The sequence below is a fragment of the Ambystoma mexicanum genome, chromosome 8 (genome assembly GCF_040938575.1).
Source record: "Ambystoma mexicanum isolate Mex_15411 chromosome 8, UKY_AmexF1_1, whole genome shotgun sequence".
NCBI classification, from domain to species: domain Eukaryota; kingdom Metazoa; phylum Chordata; class Amphibia; order Caudata; family Ambystomatidae; genus Ambystoma; species Ambystoma mexicanum.
This window is the reverse complement of record NC_090929.1, coordinates 371,453,374-371,479,178: the sequence shown is the minus strand read 5'-3', so window position 1 is coordinate 371,479,178 and position 25,805 is coordinate 371,453,374. Positions and strand designations below refer to the sequence as shown.

At 45.4% G+C, this 25,805-nt stretch overlaps 1 protein-coding gene across 7 annotated transcripts in view; it reads left to right on the top strand.

The window, feature by feature from the left end:
• LOC138471946 (uncharacterized) overlaps positions 1-25,805 on the top strand; it is an 835,353-nt gene that overhangs the window by 366,707 nt on the left and 442,841 nt on the right. The window contains exon 1 of one of the 7 annotated variants that reach the window (XM_069609831.1): positions 1,595-1,829. The exons of the other annotated variants lie outside the window; for them this stretch is intronic. The gene's annotated coding sequence lies outside the window, so the exon portion shown is untranslated. Of the gene's footprint in view, positions 1-1,594; positions 1,830-25,805 lie in introns of those variants that run through there. 7 annotated transcript variants of the gene reach the window in all.

Here is a 25,805-nt window from a genome sequence, read left to right as displayed (position 1 = left end):
ACGGAGCAACACATGTTCGATCCCCGGATCCGTGCTTAGAAACCTCTAGGTATTAAGCGCGTTATAAATAACATATCATATCATAACTTGTGCAACCATGAACCGTGCAATTGACTTGCCTGGACTTCATTGTGCAATCTTCCAAATGAGCCAGTTTTTCTGTGTGGCAGAGGAATGCTACACCCCTTCATCCATTCCAGTCAGGACAAGAAGTAGTGCCATACTGGCGGCTATGCTAATTGTGGAGTTATGTGAAATTCATGTACAAAGAGCATGTGTAAACATTTTACTCGTGATTTTTTTTACTCTACATTTTAATGTATATTCATGGCAGAGCGGGGGCATGCTCCTCCACACCGTCGGTTCCATGTTTTAAAATCACAGCAAAAATGGCTGTGTGTACAAAATATTGCCGCAAAAATGCAGTGGTTTTGCCGCCACAATCATTTAAAGGATGCGGGGCACACCCCTGCAACCCCCGGACCCATTATACCATTTAAGGGGAGCGGGGGACACCCCCACTCCTCTTAAATGGTATAATGGGGTACACCTTTACCGGGTCAAACCAGCCACAATTTTTTTACCGGCAACATTTTTGCTGCTATTTATTCCCTGATACCACCCCGTCTTCTCTACCATACAAATGCGACAGCATTTACACCGTCCTGATGTTTTCATGCTGGTGTAAATGCTGTGGATTGCTATGGAATCCACTGTAAGCACTGCCTGCCATGCGTAAATGGAAGGCCACATTGGCTCAATTTGCAATGCAAAGTGTAGAAGGGTAGTCTAAGGGGATTTTCCCCAGCATTTTACACCTCCCTTGGGCACTTCGTAGTGCAAAGGGCAAAAACTGCGCAGTGGGGAACCTTGTTTGTATGCAGGTGCGAACTTAGTTGGTCCCCTCTGTACAATTTACGAGGGACTTCGAAAAAAGAGCCCCAGTCTTTTAATTGAGTGCAGAGCGTTTAAGCAGGAGCAGAAAATCTTCCTAGTAGAATTGGGTCTGGAATGTATATAGGAAGGCAACAGACGGGTGATCTTAATTTCAGAATGCAAAGCTCCTTCCTTGGGCCCGGACCGCCAGATCCTCGCTTCCGATTGGAGGGTGACGTCTCCGTATTCCCAGAACATTTTTGTGAAAATGAGTCCTCTGCACTACAGAACGCGTGGAATACAGATGGAGCGTTGCGCCCTTTCCTGGGTCTCGGACTTGGAGATTTGCATCAGGACCCACACTGGGGGCGGGAACGAAGATAAACTAAAAGGCGGCGCACATAGGAGCGTATTCATAGTGTCTGGCGAGCCCAGGCCCCCTGGCTGCGTGGGTGTCGCTCGGGTCACCCTGCCGTCCTGCGCCTCTTGTGTGAGCACCACGACTCGGGCCGTTCCCATACTCTGTCGCGACTTTCTGTACAAAGGGGTTTTATGCTCCTCTCACTTCCTGTTTCTGTGCCTCTGTTGTAAGAGCCACAACTGTTTATACTGAGCCTGCCCCGAAGGCCTCCTGGTTTCCTGGATATCCGCCAGTCCGGGCTCGAAAAGATTGCACAAAGGATGGAGAGGCCTTGAATGCTACACGTTACAGGGTGGAGTAGCCCGAATAGGGTACCCTCGGGTCGCCTTTCTCTCTGTCGCTCTCTTTTTTGATCTCACCCAACCCCGCATACCCCTCCCCCTTCCTGGAACGGAGCACCTGCACTAAAATAAGGCCTCCCGGAAGGTGCTGAGAGTGCATGAGGGACTCGCGCTGTGCACCAGGGGCACCTTCACGCGGGACAGCATCTTCATATGCAGTGTTTTGAGGCTGACCGGGGACCCTTGTATGTGTGAGTACTTGCTGTTGTTTTGTGGGATCTAGGTGATTACTTCGAAAATAAAATCAAGAAGCCCAAAATACCGACTTTTAAACCTCATTTTTTACTGCATATATATGTGTACCCCTGCAGCTCCCCCGATATATCCACCTTTTTTTTTAATTAGCGTAACCCCCCACACATATTAGTGTGTGTGTGTATATATTAAAATGGTGCTTTCGAAATTCTGTATTTTGGGCTTTGAAATGTTTACATCCTTCATTTTTCTAAGATCCCGTTTTGTGTATATTATACCTGCTGAAGAGGATTTTTCAGTGGTGCTCTCTTGCTCTCCCCTTGCCCCTACATCCTTACTACAACCCTCTGGGCACGGAAGGCTGCACTCTTTCTTGCTGGGGTAGGTCCTGGGGTAGTAAGCGACCTTGTTGCACATTTCTGCGACTTTGTGCAGAGGTTACTTTCCTAACGAAGACATCTGCCCGAAAGAAAGTCCCCTTGACAAGTCCCCCTGACATGGTGATAGGCACTGGTTTCCTGCCTGTTTCTTAGCATTTGCAATGTGGACAGATCTAGGAATTGAGACTAAGCCATTTGTCAAGCAGCAGTGTATATTGCCACCCGAATCGACACTGTAAAGTTCATGCGTGTACATGTTGTTGAAGAGCTTCCTTCGAACACTTCTAAATCATTAATTCATGAATTCCTTCCTTCATCTAAGTAGCAAGCAGGGACGGTCTTCAGTTCAAAGGGACTTCGAGATTAAGGGGGTCCCCAGCAACTGCCCCCATGTTACTAAGTCAGCAGTTTTATAACACAGGAATTTATTTCGTTGTATATTACTTTCGTTCTGGGGCTTGACCTGTGCCCTTTGCAGCGCCCTCCTTACAAGCCGCATTTGCTGGTGCCCTTCCGGTTGCCATGCCCCTCCGGGTATACAGAAGTATTATCATCTCGTTGCCTTCTAGCACTGGTTCCTCCAGATCAGCACTTGCTGACAAAGAAGGATTTCTAGCTTTTTGCAGGCATTTAGTGTTTCAGCTCCCTGCTGGCTGACCGTCTTGTGATAATCAGCGGCTATTAATCCACGTCTGTATTGCTTTGTCTGCATTGTAATGTATGCGGTCCACAGGTGCTTCAAACTGTTTTCCAGTCTATGCAATGAGGGGGGCAACCATCATGTTGAAATGGGCCCTCACACATAGTCAGCTGAGCCGATTACCTGGCAGTGCTGGCAAATTAGCCCTTGGGCTCATAAGTCAACCTAATGCTCTTACTAATGAAACCAATCACAATCAAAATGTCACTAAAATCATGGGGTTGTTAGAAGTGGCACGATATGCCTTTGACGCCCCCTTCCTTGATATTCTGTTGCTGCAATTTATCCCACGCATTGCTGCCATTTGCATGGTCTGCAGGCACTCTGGTGAATCTGAATGAGAGGGGAATGGGCATATATTAGTGAGTAGAGATGGAAATGTAAGACTGCCTTTCTGTTTTTGGTGTTTGTAGACCGTGGGTACCCTGAGCTTTGGGTTTGACACGGTTTCTAGGTGGTCTTATTTAGTGCTTGGAGACATTTGGATCCAGATGGGAGTGCCATGCACCTATGTTGCTAGAGTGCATTGGTTGGGCAGAGCTATGTAAATTGTGCTAGACTCTTCCTCATCCCAGTCCCACATCCTTGTGCTAGACTCTTACTCGCCTCAGTCTCTCTTCCCCATTCTCGTCACAGTCCCTCTTCTATGTCCTAGTTCCACTTAGTCTATCTCGTCAAAGTCTGTCCTCTTCATCCTCGTCTGCTTTCTTTCTCCAGTCCTTCATCCTTTTCCAAGTCCCATGCCCCAGTTCCTCTTCCCAGCCCCACACACTCTTTGCAGTTCTTTGTACGCTTCCTCTACAGAGTCCCCCTTGCTTGTGCCATTCCCTTTTCTTCGTTATAATTATTATTGTATTTATTGAGCGTGCAGCTAGCTTCGAGAAGCAACAGAGCATTTTACAGAGGTATACAACAATACAAATACATAACTAAGCACTTTACAGAGGTATACAACATCACAGATGCATAAGAGGTAAAAACAGAACAGATATACACCAGGGGTAGGATACAGAGGGCATAGAGGAGGGGTACAACTGTACTGGGTGGCGGGGAGGAGAAGGGCAGGCAACGTCTAGCAAGTTAGGTGGTGCAAGGGGGCAATGCGATGGCTTAGGTGTTGAGGAGGAGCGACTCCTTGAAGTGGTGGGTCTTGAGTTTTTCTTAAATTGTAGGAGCGTGGGGGTGAGGCTGATGGGGAGGAGGTTCCATAGTCTTGGGGCGTTGGCAGAGAAGGCTTGTTTTCTGGTCCTTTCCTTTTTGCAGCAGCAGATTTAAACTCTGCACATGTCCTGGCTTCTGGTGGTGCGTTGTCCACCAGAGATGCTTAGTTTCTTTACGGGGTAGCTGTGTGAATCGAGTGTGACTGCCTTATGGATGAAGCAGTAAGACTTGAAGGTGATTTTGTGCATGCACTGGAAGCCAGTGATGGCCAATGAGGCCCGGGGTGATGTGATTCTGTCTGCGTAGGCCCTTAATGAGGCATTTAGCCACATGTAGGACACTTCTCAGGGGCACAAGGGAGGACGACGAGAGGCCTTCGTGGAGGGCATTGCCCCATCAAGGGGGGATAGCACCAGTGCTTAAACTGTGGATCTAAAGCTGTTCGGACCGAGGAAGGGCTGGACTTTCTGCAGGAGGGAGAGCTGATACCAAGCTATCTGAGGTTTCTTAGCTATGTGTGTTTTGAAGGAGAGGTGTTTCTCGATATGGAACCCAAGGGACTTGGCGCAGGAGGTGAGCTGGAGTGTGAAGCCCTCAGAGTTCACGGTTGATGGCCAGGTCTGTATGTCTGGGTTCTGTGTTGTTAATTAGGAGCAGGAATTCAGTCTTGGAATGGTTAAGCTTCAGGTATGCACTAGACATTCAAGACTGGATCAGAGAAAGGCAGGCTTTGAGCCTACGGATGTCCTTGATGGAGTCGATCTTGAGGTTTAGCTGTGTGTTGTTGGTGTATTGGTGGATGTGGATGTTTTGAGTGGCTAGGAGGGCTCCCAGCCAGGCCCTCATCCCCTTTATCATGCCATTACCTATTCCTTGTCTCATTCTTTCTTTCTCCTTTTAGTCCTGTGTCCTCTTCCATGCGCCTTCCCCTGTCCTCTTTACGATTCCTCCTCTGGGTCCCTCATCCTTTTTACTCAATCCAATTTTCTATAACTCTTCCTAATCGCTCATCTCCATCTCAATCCCTTTTACTAGTCACTTCTCGTGCCAGTCCCTCCTCCTTATCCCAGTTCCCTTGCTCCTTCCAGTCTTTTGTTTCTCCCCTAGTCTCGTGTCCCTCTTCCTTTTGCCAGTCCCTCTTCCTCTTGCCAGTCATTCTCCTTTCTCATCACATTTCCCCTTGCTAATTCCAGTCACTTTTCCTCTTACTCGTCTCAGATGCTTCCTTGTCTTCTTTCCACTTTCTCATCCCAATTCCTCCTCCTCTTACTCATCACATTCGCTACTCATCCCAATCATCTTCATCCAAATTCCTCTCCTTTATTCCAAACCCGCTTCCTTATCCAAATCCTTTTAACTAATAGAGACTGCTTCCTAGTTGGTCCCTCATCCTTGCCTCAGTGCCTCTTTCCCTTTCTCATCCCAGTTCCTCTTCTTCGTTGTAGTCCTTCATCCTCTTACTCGCACAGTCTTCTCAGAACTTTGACACAATGTCACAAGAAGGGACATCACACATACTTTGACTTTCAGTCAAATTGGCAGTAAACGAATCCAATGTTTTCCAATACATTTTAAGTGGGTTTATAAATAATTTTAAAATGTAGCAGATAAAAGGCATGCAGAAGAGCACAAGCGTTCCCATTTGCATCTTTTGGTGGCCCATACATGATGCATGTGGCTTAAGTTATTGTGCCGCCGTCTAACGGGACATCTGCGTGTGACGGGTTTCTGCGGGATGGAGTGATGTACATAAGCACCTGCATCTCTTCCCCCAATGGGTCATCAAATCTGCACAACAGTTTCCCCAAAATATACTACTACTGCTGGCTGCGGTTGCAAGCTGTAGCAGTGAAAAGCTATAAAGAACATCACACTTCTGTGCCTGGTTCCCCGTTTTACCCTGACTACCTGCAGAGGCGGACTGAGAACCAAAAGAGGTCCTGGAAATAATGTGCAAAGTGGCCCAATATTGCGCATTTTCAGCCAGCCCAATCCTTTTCCTATGAGAACATTTGGAAATAAAATAGGTTACCACACAAGAGGCCCAGGGTGCAGAGGCCTAGCGGGAAATCTCCAGAGTTCCCTATAGGCCAGTCCACCACTGGCTACCTGTCCTGTCAAGTGAGTGGGTTTCAGAAAGCGATCCTGGCTGCTGTGTTTCTCTGAACGTAGATGAGAGACTGCACAAATAAAACAAACAACTCTCTTGGCTCTTAGAGGCAGCGCTTTAATTTCCTTGATTAGTTTGCATAATTTAACTCCCAGAGGCAGAGAGATGAGTCAGATCTGCGTCTGCTGTGGCGGGTAATCGATGGGTGCAGGGTCAGCAAATGGCAGTCCGTCTGTAAGTAAAACGTTGTTCTTCATTTTTTGTGCAAGCCATTAAGGCTTGCAGATGCGACATTAAAATTGTGGTTAATGTTTCCTTTAAAAAAGAGTAAAAACCAGGCCATCTTGTGCTCATTGACTTTTGCTCTATTTTCGATCCTGTTTAGAAGAATAGTCCCCCAAAGGCCTAACCAGGCTCTCGCTGGTTCCATTATTTGAATAGTGTGGAGGATGCCAAAAGAAGGCGCCCATGGCTTGTGTGAGGCAGAGAGGGATTTAGTTCCCTTGAGTCTCCTCTAGGTAAGAGGCAAGTGGCATAACATATGGGAAGATGCCCACACCAAAACGTCGTTAAACTCTTGACCGGAAGTGCAGATGCTGTGCTTCTCCCAGTGAATATCACTGATGCTTCCAAGTAACTGAACTCTGGGGCGTTGCTTTGTCACGAATATTTCGGGGTGATTGGGGATCTGGTTCTGAGATGTTCATAGCAAGCGATCCAGTGTGCCCAGGGGCAGAGTGGCCATTGATGTATTCAGGCATTCGCGGCTGGGCCAGCTCCCTCAAAGGTTCTGGGGCTACTTTGGTGTAGATTTAGGGCTGCCTCCCTCTGTGTGGTCACTGCCACCTCCTTCCCCTCTCAAGCCAGCGGCCGGCCACCCAGGTCAGCCCACAGAGACCAGGCAATGAAAAAAGACAGATTAGCACAACTAGAGGGCTTGTAAGGTGCTGTCAACACCATTCATCTGCATGGCCACTTCTGCTCGAGGACAGATAGCTCAATGCATTAGGTGCCTGTTGCTCAGATCCCTGCTTACTCTGCAGAGCGAGGCAAATCCTTTTTTTGTTTGTTGTTGTTGTTGGGATAATGGGCCTGATTCACAGAAGCATTTTCTAAAGGCGCAATACCATAGGAAAACGCTCTGTGAATCGGACCCAATGTGTCCAATTGAAATGGCTATTAAGAAAAGTGCACCACGAAGCTCAACCCATGTACTGCTGGCGCTGCAGTGCCAGCACCTGGCTAGGCGTCTCCTTCTTTTGGGAGCGTTCGCAGTGCTGTGTGTGCAAAGGAATACTCGAACGTTTTTCGAACGGGCGAGCCCCTTACTGCCTGGGCTGCTGCTGGCCTCCCACTCCTCCCCTGGGTGTGCACGAATTAAAGGGTACCCAGCACAAGGACTCACAAACCGACAGTTTGTTACGGAACTATAAGTGGAGCAAACGCTACATTGAACTATGGCTGCTGCGCCTTCATGCCTTCCATTGTAGTGTAATACGTTTGCAAGATGTCATAATCGCCTCCTTTCAGACATGCTACATAGAACTCTGCAAGGAAGTCTGCAGGCAGCACTTCCACATGCACACCTACCATACGTGCTAGTATCATTTATATCGGTTGTCTATCAGGAGAGAAGCACTGCTTACAAATGACCTTACCGCAAGCGAGATAAGAGACCATGCAGCCTGCGGTGTGCTGGGTAGCGGTGGGTAACACTAGAAATATGCACCCAGCAGCAATGTAGAGTATTACACCACGCACGCGTGCGCCTTTATGAATAGTACACACTTAAGTCACATCCAGGTGGTCTTATGTTAAAGGTCCTTATACCGCGCACTGTTGCCACCTGCGTTGCCTCTTGGCGCTCTGGTGGATCTGTAATTCAAGGGGAGTGGCGGGTTTGTTAGTAGGACTGAGCGGGAAAAAAGAGCAAGTGAGCTGTGATGTGCTGTTGGCAGCTTCAGTTCGGACACACCAGTCACTGAGCAGAAGTGTTTTCGGTTGGTGGTTGCCATGTGGTGTTGGGCAAGATTGTGTGGTTTGTATCGCTGTTCCAGCTCCAGTTTTAGCAGCTATGGAAAATGAGCCACAGTGCTGCATCCAGGCTTGTCTGGCGTACATGCCAATCCCCGAAGGGCTGGCCCAACTTTCTACTGTGGGGCATATTTTTGGGGCCACAATGGGCCAGTTTGATGAGTTACTGCACTTTTAATTAATGTTACTAACCAAATATAGATTCACATGCACTATTTGCATCACATTTTACCAAGAATTCCCACCGTATTCAAGCCGTGAAAATGAACAAATAGTAATTTGTGATTGTGGGCCACTTTTTCATTGGGGCCTGGCCTGATTGTATGTCCCAGTCCGGCGCTGGGTGTATCTCGAGCGTAACCCCTCAGTAGGGGAAATATGCATCCACATGGGTTTCAGATCATCCTCTGTCCTATTATCCGGAACGCAGCCCGTCCACTTCCAGTGCAGGCGGAAGAGTAACGGCATCCCTCAAGTGAGGACTCCAACTTATCCCTCGCCGGGGCATCCCTCCTCACATCCAGCTCCCAGATCTTCTGATAATGTGGCCCATGTAGCAAGAAAGCTTAGTGCTGGCCACTTGGATCTTCATTAAGAAGAGGAGATGCATTCTCACATTAGGTTATCTGACTACTAGCACCATGCTTGTGAGCCAGAATGGAACCTGTTGCCTTGTGCCTGAAGAAGCACAATATGCAACATGTGCAAGCAGTTAGCAGCACGAGCGAGGGCACTGGGAAGACCCTGACTCCAAGGGCGGAGCTCTGTAACCAGAAAGCTGCCCTCCACCTCACTGCAAAATGTCAATGTGGTCCTTTAAGCTCTCGGCAGCTGGTGCACAATGCTGCGGGAACAATGATTACAAACCGGGTATTCGTAACCAAACAAAACAGGGAGCCGCTATTTGTTTAGAGAGACCACCTTCCAGTGAAAGGTTGGAAAGGGATAGCAACCAATCACCTAAGGAGGAACAGGAGAGAAAGGGGGACAACTGATGAGCATGAAGATTATACAATCAAAGAAAGTGAAAAGAGAGAGACGGAGAGACACAGAGAGACAGACACAGAGAGACAGAGAGACAGACACAGAGAGACCGACACAGAGAGACCGACACAGAGAGACAGAGAGACAGACACAGAGAGACAGAGAGACAGACACAAAGAGACAGAGAGACAGAGAGACACAGAGAGTCTGACACTAGAGTTGAGGGAGTGATGGAAGTGCCAGTCGAGGGCTACATCTCAGACACTGCCAGAGACCACGCCAATAGAAGATTGTGGAATCTTTGGCAAAACAAGCATTCCAATACTTACGTCCTTGCAACTCCTTTGTTCCAAGGATTTTTGTATACAAGTATACAGTTTCTAGGTTTCTTTCGCTAGACGCTGTAGGAGTAGCAAGCGCACCTCCTGTTGTAGCTAATAAAAGTATTGAATTTCATTGACGAATCCTGCGTGTTCTTTAGATCCTTCAGCGCAGTTCTTACCTTTATAGCCAATGCACTTCTCCACATTCTAGATACCCTGTTGGATTTTTTAAAAAAAGTGAATATCTAAAATGCGCCTAAATCACTTTTTGAAATGTTTACAGCGTGGGAACTTTGAGGTAACGGTGTGCCAAAATGGTTTTAAATCGTGTCTGACATTTTCGCGGTAAAGCATCCCTTAAGTGTGTGGCTTTTTTGTTGGGGCTGTGGCAAATGGATGGAATTCGTCCTGTTCTCCCGAAGAGGGAGCCCCCCACTGTGAGGCTAGGGAGGCGAGCCTGCTTTGCAACACCCCCTGTAGGGGTCAAGGAAAGTGGGACCTTGCCGGGAGACTCTGCCCGTTTGGGGACAAGGACTCCCATTCCCTTGGGGAACTCCCTGATGACTTCCAAGTGATGGCTTGAATGAACTTACACAAGTTACCAAACTGTTATCAAACTCATGAAGATAGCATGAAGTTATATTCTGAACAACAAGAACTGGAGGATACCCCTTTATAATCAAGTCTCCAGTGGACTGCAACGAGGAGGCTGAAAAGGGATGCGAGATCAACGAGAGGGAGCAGAGAGGTGGCCGAGAGAGAGCAAAGACCCAAGTGGCAATGCAGGGAAACCCCCTTGTGCAAAACGGAGCTGAAGAAGGCAGGGCTCTAGGAGAACACTGAGCAGACCTGAGACAGAGCCGTTCCAGCGCAGAACCAGCAACCGGCATGCCAGAGTGGAAGAAAGCCAAGCCAGGTGGAGGAAAAAGAGTGGTGATGGCGACATCACCGAACCAGAGTGGTGGGCAGTCTGCCTGTACAACAGCACCGAGAATATCCAGGGGAGTAAGCAGCTCCCAGTCCCGGTTGCGATCCCTGTGACATCCCAAAGACGAGAACTGCACATCCAGGAAGGTGATGCCATGGAGAGCAATCCAGGAATCTGAGCTCCCTGCTTCACCTGGGCCACAGGGATGTGAGCGGTCCAGGGCTTTCCTCCTTATGACAGCTCTCACACTTCACCTCATGGGGCGCACCTGGTATACGCAGTCTGGGAGGACTTAACATCTGGACGCAGCTTGCCTGGCCTCGTGGTGGAACGACAAGGGGTACGGCCAGGTCACCTGGTTCCGGCCGCCCCACGCCCACAGCCTGGATGGCTTACTTTATAGGATAGGCCCATCAAGTCTGGCTTCCGGGCAGTCCAACAGCCCTCACGGCCCTGTGGGTGCCCAGGCTTCTCCAGGAATGCAGCCGGGGTCCTCGGATGATGCCAAGAGGCCCAACACATGCATCCCAGTTTCAGCAATCCTGTAGGCCCTGGGAAACTGCTCAAGGCCACAGACCCCCAGAGAGCCGGTGGGTGAGCTACCTTCATTTCTATGTCTCTTCTCCAATGTTTTTTTTTTCTTTTTCTTTTTGCAATAGTTTTTCGTTGGAATGCTTCTTCTCCCCTGCCCAGACCATTCTTGGATAGGTGATCTGTGTCCTTTGTTCAGTTGTGTTCCTCATTTCATTCTACCCCATGGTGGGCAAGATGGATCAGTCCAGGTAAGTCTTGTTTTTTCTAAGTAAATTACAAACCTACACAACACATTAAATACAGTGACATAGTAAATCAACTATTTTCCCTAGACCCAGTGGTCTGTCTTTGTCAATATTTCCCTCAGGGGGAAAATAAGTAACCCTGCCTAGCCCGGCCCGGTTTGGGCCACCGGCTACTCTGGCAATATAGGAGGACACATAGTTAAAAAAAAAATACAGATTTTAATTCAATATTTAAGTTTGTTTCTTACATATGACTTCATATTTTAATATTAACATTTATATATTCCGAGGTGTACTAAACAAGTTTTGATGTGCCAAATATCACGAAAGACCTGTCAACTTGTGAAGGTACACAAAAGACGAAAGTTAAATAATACATGAACACATAACTTCAAAGGTAAGAAACATCACAGAAATGCAACTCAAAGAATTCAAGTATTACTTATTCACACCTACAGTGTAAAATATTGGAACTCGACCGGTGAATGGATTGTGAACGTGCTGCTTAGAATTCGTTGGCAGCATGGCATTTACCACACACCAGTGGGACGTTTTTAAAGGAAAACCAAGATGATATGCCGCCAGCAGGGAGATGGCACTTGAAAGCTGCATTCAGGACTTGTTTGTTGCCTACATAGTCCATGTGTTTGGCCTCTTTTTAAGGAAGTGCCTTGGATGACCGGCTGAGCGTTTCCGTAGATAAAGGGTGGTCGACATCAAAGACGCATCTTGAATCTGCTCCTCAGAAAAAGCTCAACACGTGTAGCCCACCTTCGGGCCTATGGTGGGTGAGGAAGGCATGGTGGATGAACCATGAAGTGGCAGTAAACACAGGGGTCTTCTTGAGCAGCCCCACATTGTTTCAGATAGTCAGAAGGCCATCACTCCTAAATCATGAAGGGGCAGGCTTTTGGCCCCAGAGCCTGTTGCACTTGATAGTCAACCAGGACCAGTGCATTAGGGCCTGGTGGTCCAGGAGACAGGTGGGTAATGACAGCTGCCAGAGGCATAACCTTTTGCCCACCAGAGGTGATGGGCGACCCTGTGCCCTAACTTAATTTCTAGACTGCCCCCAGGTTGCTGAGCGGAGGGACACACCATGTGCCAGCAACTTCACCCACCCCGAAAAAGGAGAACATGTAAACACATCCTCTGGCAAATAAATCCACGTGTTCATGTTTGTAAATAACTTGGCAGTAGTCATGGGGATAATGAACATGTCCATGATTGGTGGGTGTAGAAATGTAGGATAACAGAATTATCAAAAGGACAATCCATTCTTCATAAAAAATATATATATATATATATCTATCCAGGAGAGGAGAGAAGGTGGAGCTAGTGCTCGAGGAGCATGAAATGAGGGTGCAGGTAGACCTATTTGAGGGGGCAGCCACAAGGGGGGGCTGCTGGATTGCAGGTGCCACTGGTAGAGATAGACAGTAAGTGAAAGGCTGAGAGCTTTACACATATCATCCATTTCCCTGATTTGGCAACTGTGAGGGAGAGGAAGCTGTCTTGTTCTTGTCAATCGAAATCCAAAATGAGGCGGCAGAAGGACCCAGACTATTCCCACCAGCAACAGATCAGAAGTAAACCAAATGACTGAACCTTCAGTGGGACTCGTAGGCAGTGGAGAGCAGTACACAGGACATCCTCAAGGTGCAACTGGGCAGTCCAGAGGGGCAATAAAACACGCCTGTCCCCCTGAGATTGAATGTGAAGATACGGGCAACCGCGAATAAAGACACTTGTGAATACCCCTGCATCTTTAAAGAGCCACTGTTAGATACCCTGTGATATTTTGTTTTGAACAAGTGTGACAGGTTCCCAATGGGGATACTGCTTGTGAAATTTATGTGCAGTGCAACCTGATATTCGCTACCTTCAACACTGATCTTTGTTATCGATCAACACAATGCAACTGCCCAGTAGTATATCACCAACACCCTCTCACTCTGCCACATCAAAATTGGTCTTTCTGCTCTGCTAGATTTACCTGAAACACACCGCCTCTCCATCACTCACACCCTCACCGTCCTCTCGATTTATTCACCAACCTGCTCACTTCACCCTCTCTCCAACACCCCAAGCATCAGGAACGTGCACGCACATGCACATCAACCCCCATATCCCCAGCATTGCCCATCCTTACCGTAACGACCACTCCTGAAACTGCTACCAGACCAGTGCAGTAACTCCTCATTGCATTCAGGGTCTGAAACTCAGCAGCACCTGGCACATAGACATGTTAACCCCATCGTCTCAACTACTCCCTCTGAGCTTCATTGGATACTCCCCTCACACACCTATGAAACTCCACACCATTACCCTTCTCTAACAGTCATAAGGCCGAATATTGGCACCATACAAAACATCAAACATGCCCAACACCACCTCCTTTCAAGAACCTATGAATTATTTGGAACCCTGCACCAGACAACGGCAGATAACTAGAGACCGTGTCCATCACTCCCACTGACCACACACTAACACAATGCAAATGGGGGGAAACATCCCAATAAAGCCATGATCTGTCATTTCTACCAAGCCTCAATGTAACACAAGAGGGTCTACGATATCCCTGTATTTCCTCTTTTCGACTTCCTAAATCCTAAAATTGGTACTATGAAAAATGCCCCAATGTATTTTGTGTCTCTACCAGCTACACAAAGCACAAGTAAGACTGACTTCTTATCATGATCTTAAAGCAGGGGGTCTGCTGTTTCATCACTATGTTGTGAAATAGAAAAGACATCATTTCAGCTGCACTCTGGACCAAGTTTTATTTCTCACCCGGCAACTTCTTGGTTCTCGGTGGCATTGCACAAGTCTTTCTAACCGTGGTTTGTGCCTAGTGTAGCCCTTAACACTGTGCTTCGCTTCAGAACCCCGTTATGCAGCGCTTAGGTCATCCTATTCCGCTTTTCGGTGGCTCCTTCCTGTTTCCAACATTTATGGGTTTTTTTCTACTTCCACCAAATACTCTCTTGAACTCATGACCAATACTGCTCTTAAACTGGTTTGATATGATTTCGTATTGCTGTTTGTTTCAAGAACTGGGGCATAAGCAAGCTGCAATGTTTATTCTGACAAGCTCAATGTTTTTCAATGGAAATAAACATTCTGAGTTGCCACCCTCACCCTAGCCCGCCCCCCACTCCCCTTTTGTAAAAAAGTCCTTGTCCAATGCTCATATGTACCAGGACGCCTTCCCTTATACATTGGTTCTCAATCCATCATTAAAGCTGCATAATCTGTATATTCTGAATGTTCTCCTTACAAAACAGACTATAATGACCTTGAGTAGGTTGTTCTTTGCATGTGTTCACATTAAAATAGGAAAGGAAGCCCCTGTCATTTACCATGTGCTTTCCTGACCAAGACGGGTTGTCAGTGACCTCTGCTGCTTCTTTGACTGGCTGTGATTTGTGTAGTAGCCACTTGATCTACCCCTAATGCTTTCTCCAATTGCTATGCATTGGATTATGAATCCATAGCTGTGCCCCGATCAGCTGACCATGCTTTCGTGAACATAGCTGTTTGTGGATGTTACTCACCATAGTGCCCCCTGCTCTCTGATTTAACAGCCTCACTTCCACCAGGCAACACGCTTTCACCACGCTCACCGTACACATATTCATGTTCTATTGTTGCTGAGAAAAATAACTAAAGGTAGGGGAAGCTGTTGCGTACAGGAGGGAGGGCGTGGTGCAAGTTGGATGTTCAGAATGTTTCACATTTTAAAATCTATTTTGTGCAGCACAAAGGTTTTTTTGACCACTTTAATAAAAGTAAATCATCCCCAATGTCCTGAGCAAGGCGACTTCCCTGGCACCCCTGAGATGTGTCCTCCAGGCTGCAGCACGGCTCATCAAAAGACTCTGCAAACTGCATCACATTACCCCTACTCACCGAACTGTACTGGGTGCCAATGCAAGCCCGTATCATCTTCAAATCCTTCTGCATCATTTACAACGCTGTCCCCCGAAGTCCCCAAACTACCTCACTGAGAAACTCAGCATCTCCAGAGGCCCGTGACCCACCAGAAGTAAGGGCATGTGCAGACTTGAACTCTGAAGTTGCAGGAAGGAAAGAACCAGAAGACGGACCTTCTTTATCTATGCCCCAAGATTCTGGAACCTCCACCCTTCAGCATTAGGCTTGCCCCCTCACATGTACAGTTCCTAAAGGAGCTCAATACCCTTCTCTTCAATGAATGGCTCCTCCCTAACACCCAGGTCCACTCATCCTCCACTCCACCTGAGACTGGTGATCTCCACCCCATTGTTTCATCCCCTGATCGCTTTTAAATCCCTTGCTACCATACTGCCCACCCTCCCCTGTTATCTTACCCTCTCCCTTGTTTCTCTGCTTCCCTCGCCATGTTCTTCCCGCTGTGATTTTCAAACTCTGTTGGTTCCTGATGCTAGATCTGCGCTCAATAAATACTTTAATAATAATAATGAGTCTTCGGAGATTAGCATTCCAATAGTCAACATGCTAAAATCTTGTTCTGCTGTCAGTGCTTTATTGCTGCAGCATGCATGGGTGTCCACCATACCTACATGAGTGGGACACCAATGGTGGCATATTGTAAAAGTGCTGTTAACTTTTGCAGTCTGATTGAAGACCAGCGCGCACGAATCCCCACTGACACTTGGCTGCATTATCGATTGACAAAATTGGGATTGACCAATGGGAAAGAGGAAGGGGGCACACAAGGCTAATGAGAGTTCTTGCTGCTTTGCATCAAATCAAATAGCTTTTTGGGAACCTAGCAATGGCCACACATCTTTACATTTGACAAATATATGCATGCAGAGACCCTAATGTACAAGACATTCTTAGATAAATAAGAGCTATATAGCTTATACCCAGAATGTGTTTCCAGAATCCTTGCTCTACAGAAAACGCTTATGCACTGGTCCCCAAACCGCTTTGACTGTCGCTGCCCTGAAGTGGTTGATATAGTTTTCAAATGAAAACAAATGAATACATGACAACCCCATGGTACTCTGTGGTTATGCCTGCCTGTGTCCTGTTTGTTGCAACAGCCCAATTGGGGAGTTCTTAATGTTTTGCCTACATAACCAAATAAATCACTGGAACCAGATTTAGGAGATTGGGTATATAAATAGTTGGTATATTTCCAAATGGATATTCTCATCCCCTAGGATTTAGCTAAACATAAATCCTAGCCCACGAGCAGTAGGACCACTCAGTTTCTGCTGTGTACTACCATATGCATGAAGATGGAAAAGTAAGACGTAGTTCAAGAGCAGAACAGGGGCCAGATTAAAGAAACGTTTCACCAGTGAAAGTGCAAAGTTGCACGGTATTAGCACAAGGTCAAAGATTGCCCAATTTTTTGAAAGCACTGGGACATATTAGAAAACCATTGCACCATCAAGTGCAGTTTGCCATATTAAAGGCAACAGCGCAGAAATTGCTCAAATGCAAAAAATATGCAATCTTGATGCCTTTTTGCACCAGGGCAAAGTTTGCCCTAGTGCTAATATCATTCTGTATTAGCTCTAGGGCAAACGTTGCCCTGTTGCAAAAATGCAGTGATAATGGCCCCAATCTGGCCTCAAATCAACATTTCAAGAGAAGGTACTCTAGTGTTGCTGAAGAGCAGGTACACACACATTATTTCAGCGTAGGTATTTCCCAACATTGTTCAAAAGCAGATATTCTCGAATTTGGTTCAACAGTAGACACTCAGACCTTGTTCATGAGCAGGTACTCCCAAGGTTTCTCAAGAGCAGGTAACCTCAAACGTTGCTCAAGAGAAGGTAACCTCCAATATTGCTCAAAGCAGGTAACCTAAAATATTGCTCAAAGCAGGTAACCGCAAATATTGTTCAAGAGCAGGTAACCTCAAACGTTGCTCAAGCACAGGTAGGTAACCATAAAGGTTCAAGAATAGTTACTCCAAAGTTGCTCATGAACAGGTACTCTTCAGGTGGTTCAAATGCAGGTACTACCCAACATTGTTTAAGAACAGGAACTCTCCAATGTTGTTCAAGAGCAGATACTGCAACATTGTTCAACTGCAGGTAACACTAAAAACTTTGCAGGAGCAGATCCCCCTAAACGTTGCTCAAAAGCAGGTAACCACAAACGCACACTGTTTTTGAGTAGCAGGGGGTTACTGCTCTTCAACAGATATTACCCAACATTGTTCAAGAGCAGTTACTCTGCAACATGGTTCAAGTGTAGGAACTCGAAGGGTGTTCAAGAGAAGGGACTTTCCGCATTGTTCAAGAGCAGTTGCTCCAATGTTGTTTAAGAGTAGGAAACCTCAAACGTGGCTCAAAAGCATGCACTCTTAAACTTTGGATTGACATGTACTCCTGTTTCTGTGGTCATTCGTGGTAGACTGTATTGGGGGCCTAATGCCTCCATTTTCATCATAAAGAGCCCTTTATGACTTTGATCTGGCCATATTCTGCAGGATGATCCAGGTTGTCTGCCGACCATACTGGTGTTGTAAACCCGGGTTTTATAAACCCTCTGCCAGGCAATACGTTAGCACAAAGATTGTTAGAGAATTATTTTTAAGTCAATCAAAGCAGATTTCGACCTAAAGCAACATGACCAGGAATACGAAGATGAACAACTTTCTGGTACTAATTTCAGATTCACACTAAAAATCTCCCTCTTCTGCATTGTATAAAATAGTTCTAATATTGAAGATTTTGTGAATTGGAATGGATTTTAACAGGTGAGGAGGCAAACAAGTATAAACTGTTTTATCATTTGACACATGAAATTAGGGCATTTGGCACCATTCCAAAGTATTTGAAGAAGTTCCCAAAACGTTATTTTAGAATTCAGTTCATGAGGATTCCACTGAACCTACTCCCAACCCAAGAAGTGCTCTCTATTAGACTTCGTAATAGGCTGAGATGGAGCTATTGTAATACAAAGGGGACGTTTGAAAATGTGAATCATTTATTGCTATTTTGCACAGCTCCACCAACCCTAAGATCAAAGCGCTATAAGACGTTTTTGTCTAGTTTAAGCACTTTAACAGCTGAAGATTAGTGGCTGCTTTTAACGAGCAGGAAATTATATAATAGTTTTTTTTTTTAGCAAGTGTGTATTCTTTGGACATGGTGCTTAACAGAACAGGAATTTTTAGAATGTTCTTAGAATGTTTTTGTTTTAATATAACTGAAATCTAATGGTTTTCTTTTAACGCTTTTATGCAGATGTGATGAATTAAATGCAAAAGGTGTGTAATAAACCCATAGTGCAATACAAAAATAAAACATTAAATAACATTGAACATTCATTCAGAATACCACACACATTTCTTTACCTCTTAGTGCTTAAATAATGCATGTTGCTAGATGAAGATAAATAAAGTGTAAGTGTGTCATTTTGCTTGCTGTACCTACAGTTTATTTTGAGCGCCCGGTGAAGTCCTAGAACACCTGTCCCAGGTGACAGACAGACAGACTGTCAGAAATAACAAGATATCCGCGAATGACAGTCCCCGCCGCACATGTGTCCTCTAGGGCTGGAAGCACTGGAAATGTGAGATTCTGAGAATTGAGGCAGTCTCACTGACCTGTTTCACTGCCTGTGTCATTTGATCTTTGACCTTATGGATGGCAGGTTTACTTTCATGATCTGAAACCTGGTATTAGTGGTGGGTTTTCATCCCCCATAGACTTGCGTTCAATCATGGCTCTGTACTGTTTGTTAGTACTGGGCTATATTTATCTCTCGACGGCCTATGGGGCAACAGGGAAGTGCCGGAAATTAGGCCAGCTCGACAAGTCGGCGAGTGCCACTCTTTTTGACTGTGTGGTCCAGCTTGTCCCTGTGCACCGTGTGACTGGTAGCTTGGATCTGTTATTGGGCAACTGGCCATTAAAATGCACAATTTTACATTATTTCCCCACAAAATGTGCCTCGGATATTATTTGAGCAGTTTGTATAGCTGAAATATGGACAAATAGTTTATCCTTTGTTGAGAGACCTATTTCTTGTCCAGGTCTGACCGTGTGTGCTGTGACTGCATACTGTGATGCGCTGTTGTGTGTGATCCTATAGTGTTTTGTGTGTGTGTGTGTGTATGTGTGTGTGTGTGTGTTTTCTGAGCATGTACTGCGGTATGCCTGGTCTAGTTATGCTGTCTGCATGCCGGATGAATCTGGAGCTGGGCGAAGCTGCTTCTGCAGCAATGTAGGGGGCCCTTCTGTGTGCAATCTTTGAGAATACCACGCTCCGCGTGGGTAAGATACGGCATGAACAAAAAAAGCATAGATGGCCAATGAACCACGCTCTGTACTGTGGTGATGGTGCAGATAGGTTTATATTGATGCTGTTCGGCAGATCTATTAGTTATTTGAAGCGTGTGTTCTTTATATAATTATAAACAATTTACACCAGGTTTGTGCCTTCTCGTGGTGCTTCTTCAGGACTCTGAGAGTAGTTAATAGGGTGACCTTTTCAGTCCCAAGTGATTGGTCTAGTTTCTCCAGAGGTTTTGGGAACTGGTATTGTTCTGTGACTCCTTGATGCCTCTTGGCATGCACTAGGGTATTGTGTGCTTGAACCTAGTGTTCGGTGTATGTTATGCAGTGTTGTAAATGGAAAACATTTATTGGGGAACCGTCACTAATTAGGAGCGGTGGTGTTTTGGGAAGGAGGGGGCGGTGCCAAGAGGCATGGCCTCTGGCCAGGTTGTGCAACACAGCATCTCTACATAGAACCCAATCCTGGTGATTTGCATAAAAGCAAAGAGCATTATGGGAACATCATAATGGCCACAATTTCAAATGTTATACATGCCTCATAGTGATTCAGTAAGAAAACCTTTTAAGCGAATAATGGACTCTTCTGTTTTGACTGGTCACAATATTCACCCTCATAAAGAGATATCTGTAAATTGCAGGACATATATACCAATTTGGACAGCTGGAAAACTGTTTGTGAGTTTCCATATGCAGTCTCCAGTACTGAGTGTTTTGAACGCTCATTTAAGTTCATGACAATTATAACCCTCAATAGGGCACTTGCTTACCCATGTGGGGAGACCCTATTTCTTCCACGTTTTTGGCAATCCACATTTACACATGTTGGGTGACAATAACTCCACTAGATGTTGTTAACGCATTTGGTAATGAAATAGGGGGATCATGTATTTGACAATGACTTGAACATAACAATTCTTGGATCTCATCCCTCTGCTTCTGCCCACCCTGCCTGTTTTTGATTCGATTCTGGGTATGTAGACCTTTTATTCATGCAACTTCTATGCAATTTATCATTTTGTATATACTTTGTTTTCTTTATAATCATGCTGTTCTGTATATGATATTGTACATCATGTATGTTAACTAATAAATGGAATTAATGTTTTATTTTCAATGATGTTAATTTTGATGATCACTACAGCCTTGAGGACGACCAAATGGTGGAAACATGTGTCGGCTGTAATAGAAATAAAACATCAATCACTTATTTGGATGACCATTGTACTCTTAAATAATTCAGGAATCTGGACTGTTGTATTATTTTATAACATTGAACACTTGACCCACGAGTCTCCTGCAGTGTTTTGCAACATGCACCTTTCTATCTAATGATATTCTTATTAGGAGGCCGAGGGGAACCTCGTGTGTTGCTTCTGCTGCGGTTGGCCATTGATTTATTACTGAAGGCTAGGCGCCCACCAGCTTGTTACTCCCCACATTTCTTGGTATTTGTCTCCTGCCTTCAGAAGACTAGGCAGGTCTGGGAGACCCTGGGGGACGGAGCAGCGCTCCAGCAAGAGGTCTTTTGCCAGAGCCCCGTTCCATCTTGTTCCGGACCATTCCCTGTGCTGATGTTATGTTAATATGGTACACCGTGTTTTATAAGGCTTTCTTTTACATTTCTGCAGTTTGGTCCTCCACATTTGGTTGATTTGACCAATTACATATACAAATGTGTATCTATGGGGAAGGGCGTGCCTAGTAGGGGGGTGTGAAGTAGGCAGGGGGATATGGGAGTCACCCCCAATAACAAAGAGCGCAAAAAACACGTTGAATTCAGATCGACCAAAAGTGCATGACAAAACTGCAGACTTTCAAAAGAACATTTTTTGAAACATGTAGAATTGTTCATATGGTTTAATACTGCACCAAATGTCCACCGTAGGAGTATCGGAGTACCTAGGCTTGTCTCTGGAGTGGTGTACTGTGTCCCTGCCTGGGGTATCCAGACCTCACTCTGTGGAAAGATAGTAAATGAGGGAGGGGTGGATAAAATGATTGGAAATTGTGAGACAGATTCTACAAATACAAGGAGGGGTGCAGCGGGGAAACAGTGCTTGGGATACCATGAGTCTGTGTCAGTCCTGTTGGGTAGACCATGATTCTGCAAAAGGAGGAGGCAGATATGTCCCAAAGTGTTGCGAAAATTGAGTGTGTTTCCAAGTCAGATTTGGAGAATTGTAAGTTAGTAAAAAAATGTATTTTCGATACAAGATGGGCTCCATTTTATACGGGTTGACTGCCCCCTATGGTGTGTGATCTGTCTGCCCCGGGGTATACTTTGTGCCTGCAAAAGCATTCTTGTGTGCATTGTCTGGTTGCTCCTTGTGTCTATGGTGAGATTTCATCTGTGATGCTGTCTGTACTGTGTTGTTGCCTTTGTGGCTGTGCGATGCCTGTACAGTGGGTGCCCTTTCTGGGGTTGCTTAACCTCTTGGATGCTCACCTAGCTTTGTGAGCTCCAGCCTGCTGGTGGAAGTTTTTCTGGTCCCTCATAGGCCTTCACTTAGACATAAAAAGTTCAAATGTGCCCCAGTAGGAATTAACGAAGCAGGAAGTAAATATGACTTGCTCTGTCTTCCCAAATAATGAATTATTTAGAATCTGGACCCTCGGCTCTCATGGGATGGGGGATTTGGTGGAGGTAAGATTTCTTATCACAAATAATTGAATTTACGATGAATGGATGGAGGTCGAGTGTATCCGGCAAAAGTGCACATCATTGTGCAATGTCAATATGTTTATGCCACATCAAAGAACAATTGATGGCAAAGTTAAATAATAATTGAAAGACTCGTCCGATTGGTGCAAAATGTCTTCTATAAAATTGAGGTTGTGAGCCTCTCTAAAATAGAAAGTTTGCTTATTAACAAACAAGTACATCAGTATCTACATCTGCAATGGTTGACCTATTTGAACCCAGACTCTCTGACTAAAAATGAACCCCTAGTAATACCCTGAAACCTTCCCATTTGTTCTGGCAACTTGCAAATCATATAAAATAGCAAAGGAAGGAGAAATATTGCATTCATGGTGTAAACCACTAAAAAATCCCCCCCCAAAAACTACAACTAATAACCACATATATAATATAGTTTAAAAAAATAAATCACTATGTAAATATATTCTGTTTCACCAAATATCTAACACAAACCACTTTATACCAAAATGATAAATACCAGTAAACAATAAGTGATCAGGTGCTTGAATTAAATTACCATTGAACATGTGCAACCCTCACAATGTTATTCAAGCTGAACAGCCTCTCTACTTTTCACCTTTTTTCTTTAGGCCTCTCCCAGAATACAAGTATCGCAGTTCTCTCTCTTTGAGCTTCCTAAAGCCTTAGCACAATCACTTGAGAGCTTCTTGCAGCATTGGTTTCTTAAGAGTTTTTTTTTAGGTCTCTTAGATCTTAGATGGCCCTGTTTGAGCATCAGGTCCTTCCAGGACGTTGGTTCTTTCAAGTTTTACAACAGGTCCCTTCCTGTATCTTGGCTCTCTTAGCATTTCCAATCGGTCCCTCTCAGGGTTCACAATATGACCCTCCTAGACTTTGGCTGTCTCTATATTATCCACATCATCCATACGCATTTCTCCCCCTCTGCTTAGGGTACCTGTCAGGCAATCAAAATGCCATCTTCCTGCCATGAGTTCAGTTTCTCTCCCCTTCTACCTAGTGTTTTCTGGAGGATGGCCTCAGCCTCCGGCCTTCCAAACTCATCCAGTCTCCTCCATGTTACCGTTGACTTCTTCCAGAGAACAGTCTTTTTCTAGCTCCTTTCTATGAGAATTTCCCCTTGCATTGAGCTTAAGGCCCTTTAGGAACGTGCATATGTAATGGATGGGATCACACCAGAATAATTCTGAGTCCATATAACGGAACCAACTCAGGAAAATGGCAAAGTACTGTTTTATTATCAATGATCTAAAACAGGGAGGTTACAACGGACGTACGCTCAGTCTCTCAATGATCTCCACAAAAATCATACCTCTTCTAGCAATAATGCATCAGAGTGAGGTCATACTATGTGGCAGTAGTAAAAAATAAAACTATTAAAGGTCAGCATTGGTTAAGGGAAACGACTAAGTATACATTTCTATAGGAGCTAGGATTGTTATTGACTGCCCGTTGTCAGGTGGACAACTTATGCCTACCTTATTTCAGAAACATTAGATACAGTTTTCGTTGGTCTTCAAACTATATGATCCTTTGTTATATGGACTGATATAATTGGCTGGCATGCTTGTGCCATGTCTGGAACAATCGGTTCATCTAACAGCACGTAAGCCCAGACCCAGGTGCAAGGAGATGGGGCATGAAACTACGCCACCACCCAATTAGCCCAGCATCTCTCATTGCCCATGCCTTGTGCCATGAAACAGGGCACTTGCTATCGTGTCTGGGAAGTTCAAACTCTATTTTCATCCTTGGCTCACATAACAGGAGACCACAATTTCGTCCTTTTTGTTGGTTTAAAATCTTCTAAATGAATACAACTTGGCATCCTTGGTGTTCTTTCTTTGCACCTTAACAAGGGAAGATTCATCCGCTGCACGCTTGCTCCTTTCCAGAATAGATAGCTGACCTTGGTTGCTTCAGTCCTGACTCTAGGCAAGACAACTTCGCCATGCTTCTCCACGAGCCGATTATTCTTGCTGCGACACAGTTTTCCATTCCTGCTTCATAGTTTCTGGCTTACTAAATTCATGATGACAATGTTCAGTTTCAGTACAATGTCGGCTTCGCCTGCATTCTATTCACTACTAATAGCCAGCTTCTATGATGACTCTTGCATTTCAGCATCTGTACAATACCACCATACAAAAATCCTACACTTTGATATCTGAGCATGGCTTCGTTCAAGGTTTCACTCTGAGCCTACTCGCCCCAGGAACAACAGTTCTGTGCACATCAAGTATATGTGAAAAATGGGCAGCCACTTTAGAGACTGACAATTCTGAAAAGGCAAGTCCATCAAAACCACAACATCCGTCAATGTTTGCCTGCACTTCAAATGCACATAGGCCACTCCACCACACCATGTGTGTGGGAAGTGCTCTCCTTTGCCAGGGCAGGCAGTGGTCACCTCTTCCTGGAATAACCTGCCAGCCCACTTCCTGCTGCTGAAGCTGAACTGTCCCGCTCCATCACACCTTAGGTTATATAATGCACATCTGCCCCCTTTCTCCAATCACCAGTGGCATCTAGAACGTTCCCCCTTTATGCAATCTATGGATCACACTGATCAAAAGCCATCATCTATGGGAACATTGTTGCCAGAGCATGAATCCATTCAAAAGCCTTTTCTAAACAGCCTTTTTGAAAGTGGTTGTCTCTGCTTTCTCACAATCCTACCCGACAGCCCCCTGAGACACGTTGCACCCTGAAGTGCAATGAGACCAAACATCATGCAGCATTGAACGTATATCTTGGAGGGCATGAGGTCAAATGGACTCCTATGAAGATGGAACATGCCCAAGGTCTGCAAAACTGGTAGGGCAGCTGTGTGACACAATTGAAATGAGTGTTTTTTGTTCTGAGGACGGGAAAGTCAAGTCCTTGGCTTCATCTGGGTAGTTCTAAACATGTAGAAGTACTCATCCTGACCTGAGCCCATTGATTGACCAATGTACCGGGCATTCCAGCTGGGATTCCTGCAGAGGTAACCAATGGATGCACAGACCCACGCCCCATAGAGTGCTCCACTGCTCTTAAACTAGGTCTGCGCTTTAAACAATAAAATAAAAAGTTACATACACAGAAACTCCAACTACAGCCTGAAGTTACAAACCCAAAAACCAAACAAGGGAAATGGTGACCCCATCTCTCCTAAAACACAAAGTACAGGCCATCGTTGAATGGCATTGACTTCCAGTAGTAAGAGCTCAGAATTTGCACACAAGCAAATCAAAGCAATACCAGATGCTGTAGCGTATACACACAGAAAGCAATACTAGGCAAAGTCTGTAGCACTAAAACGTGGGAAGCATAGGAAGGGCACTTGTCACGCACTGCTGTGGTGGCATTAACTGGCCATTGATGGTAGCAGCTGCAAAATAGTGCGAGTACCTGGACATCTAAGAGCCACGCCTAGGAAAATGCCTAGTACTTATACACAGCCAAAATTGTTGACTTTGCCAGTGCTAGTTTTTGACAGGACTTCAGTAACGGACACAAAGAGTACTTATACATCGAGTGGCTGAAGGCAGACCTGGTAAGCTATTTTAATTACACCAGTAGTGTGTTTACAGCTCCAATTAACAGGCCGATTCATGGAATTAATGTGCGCTGAAATT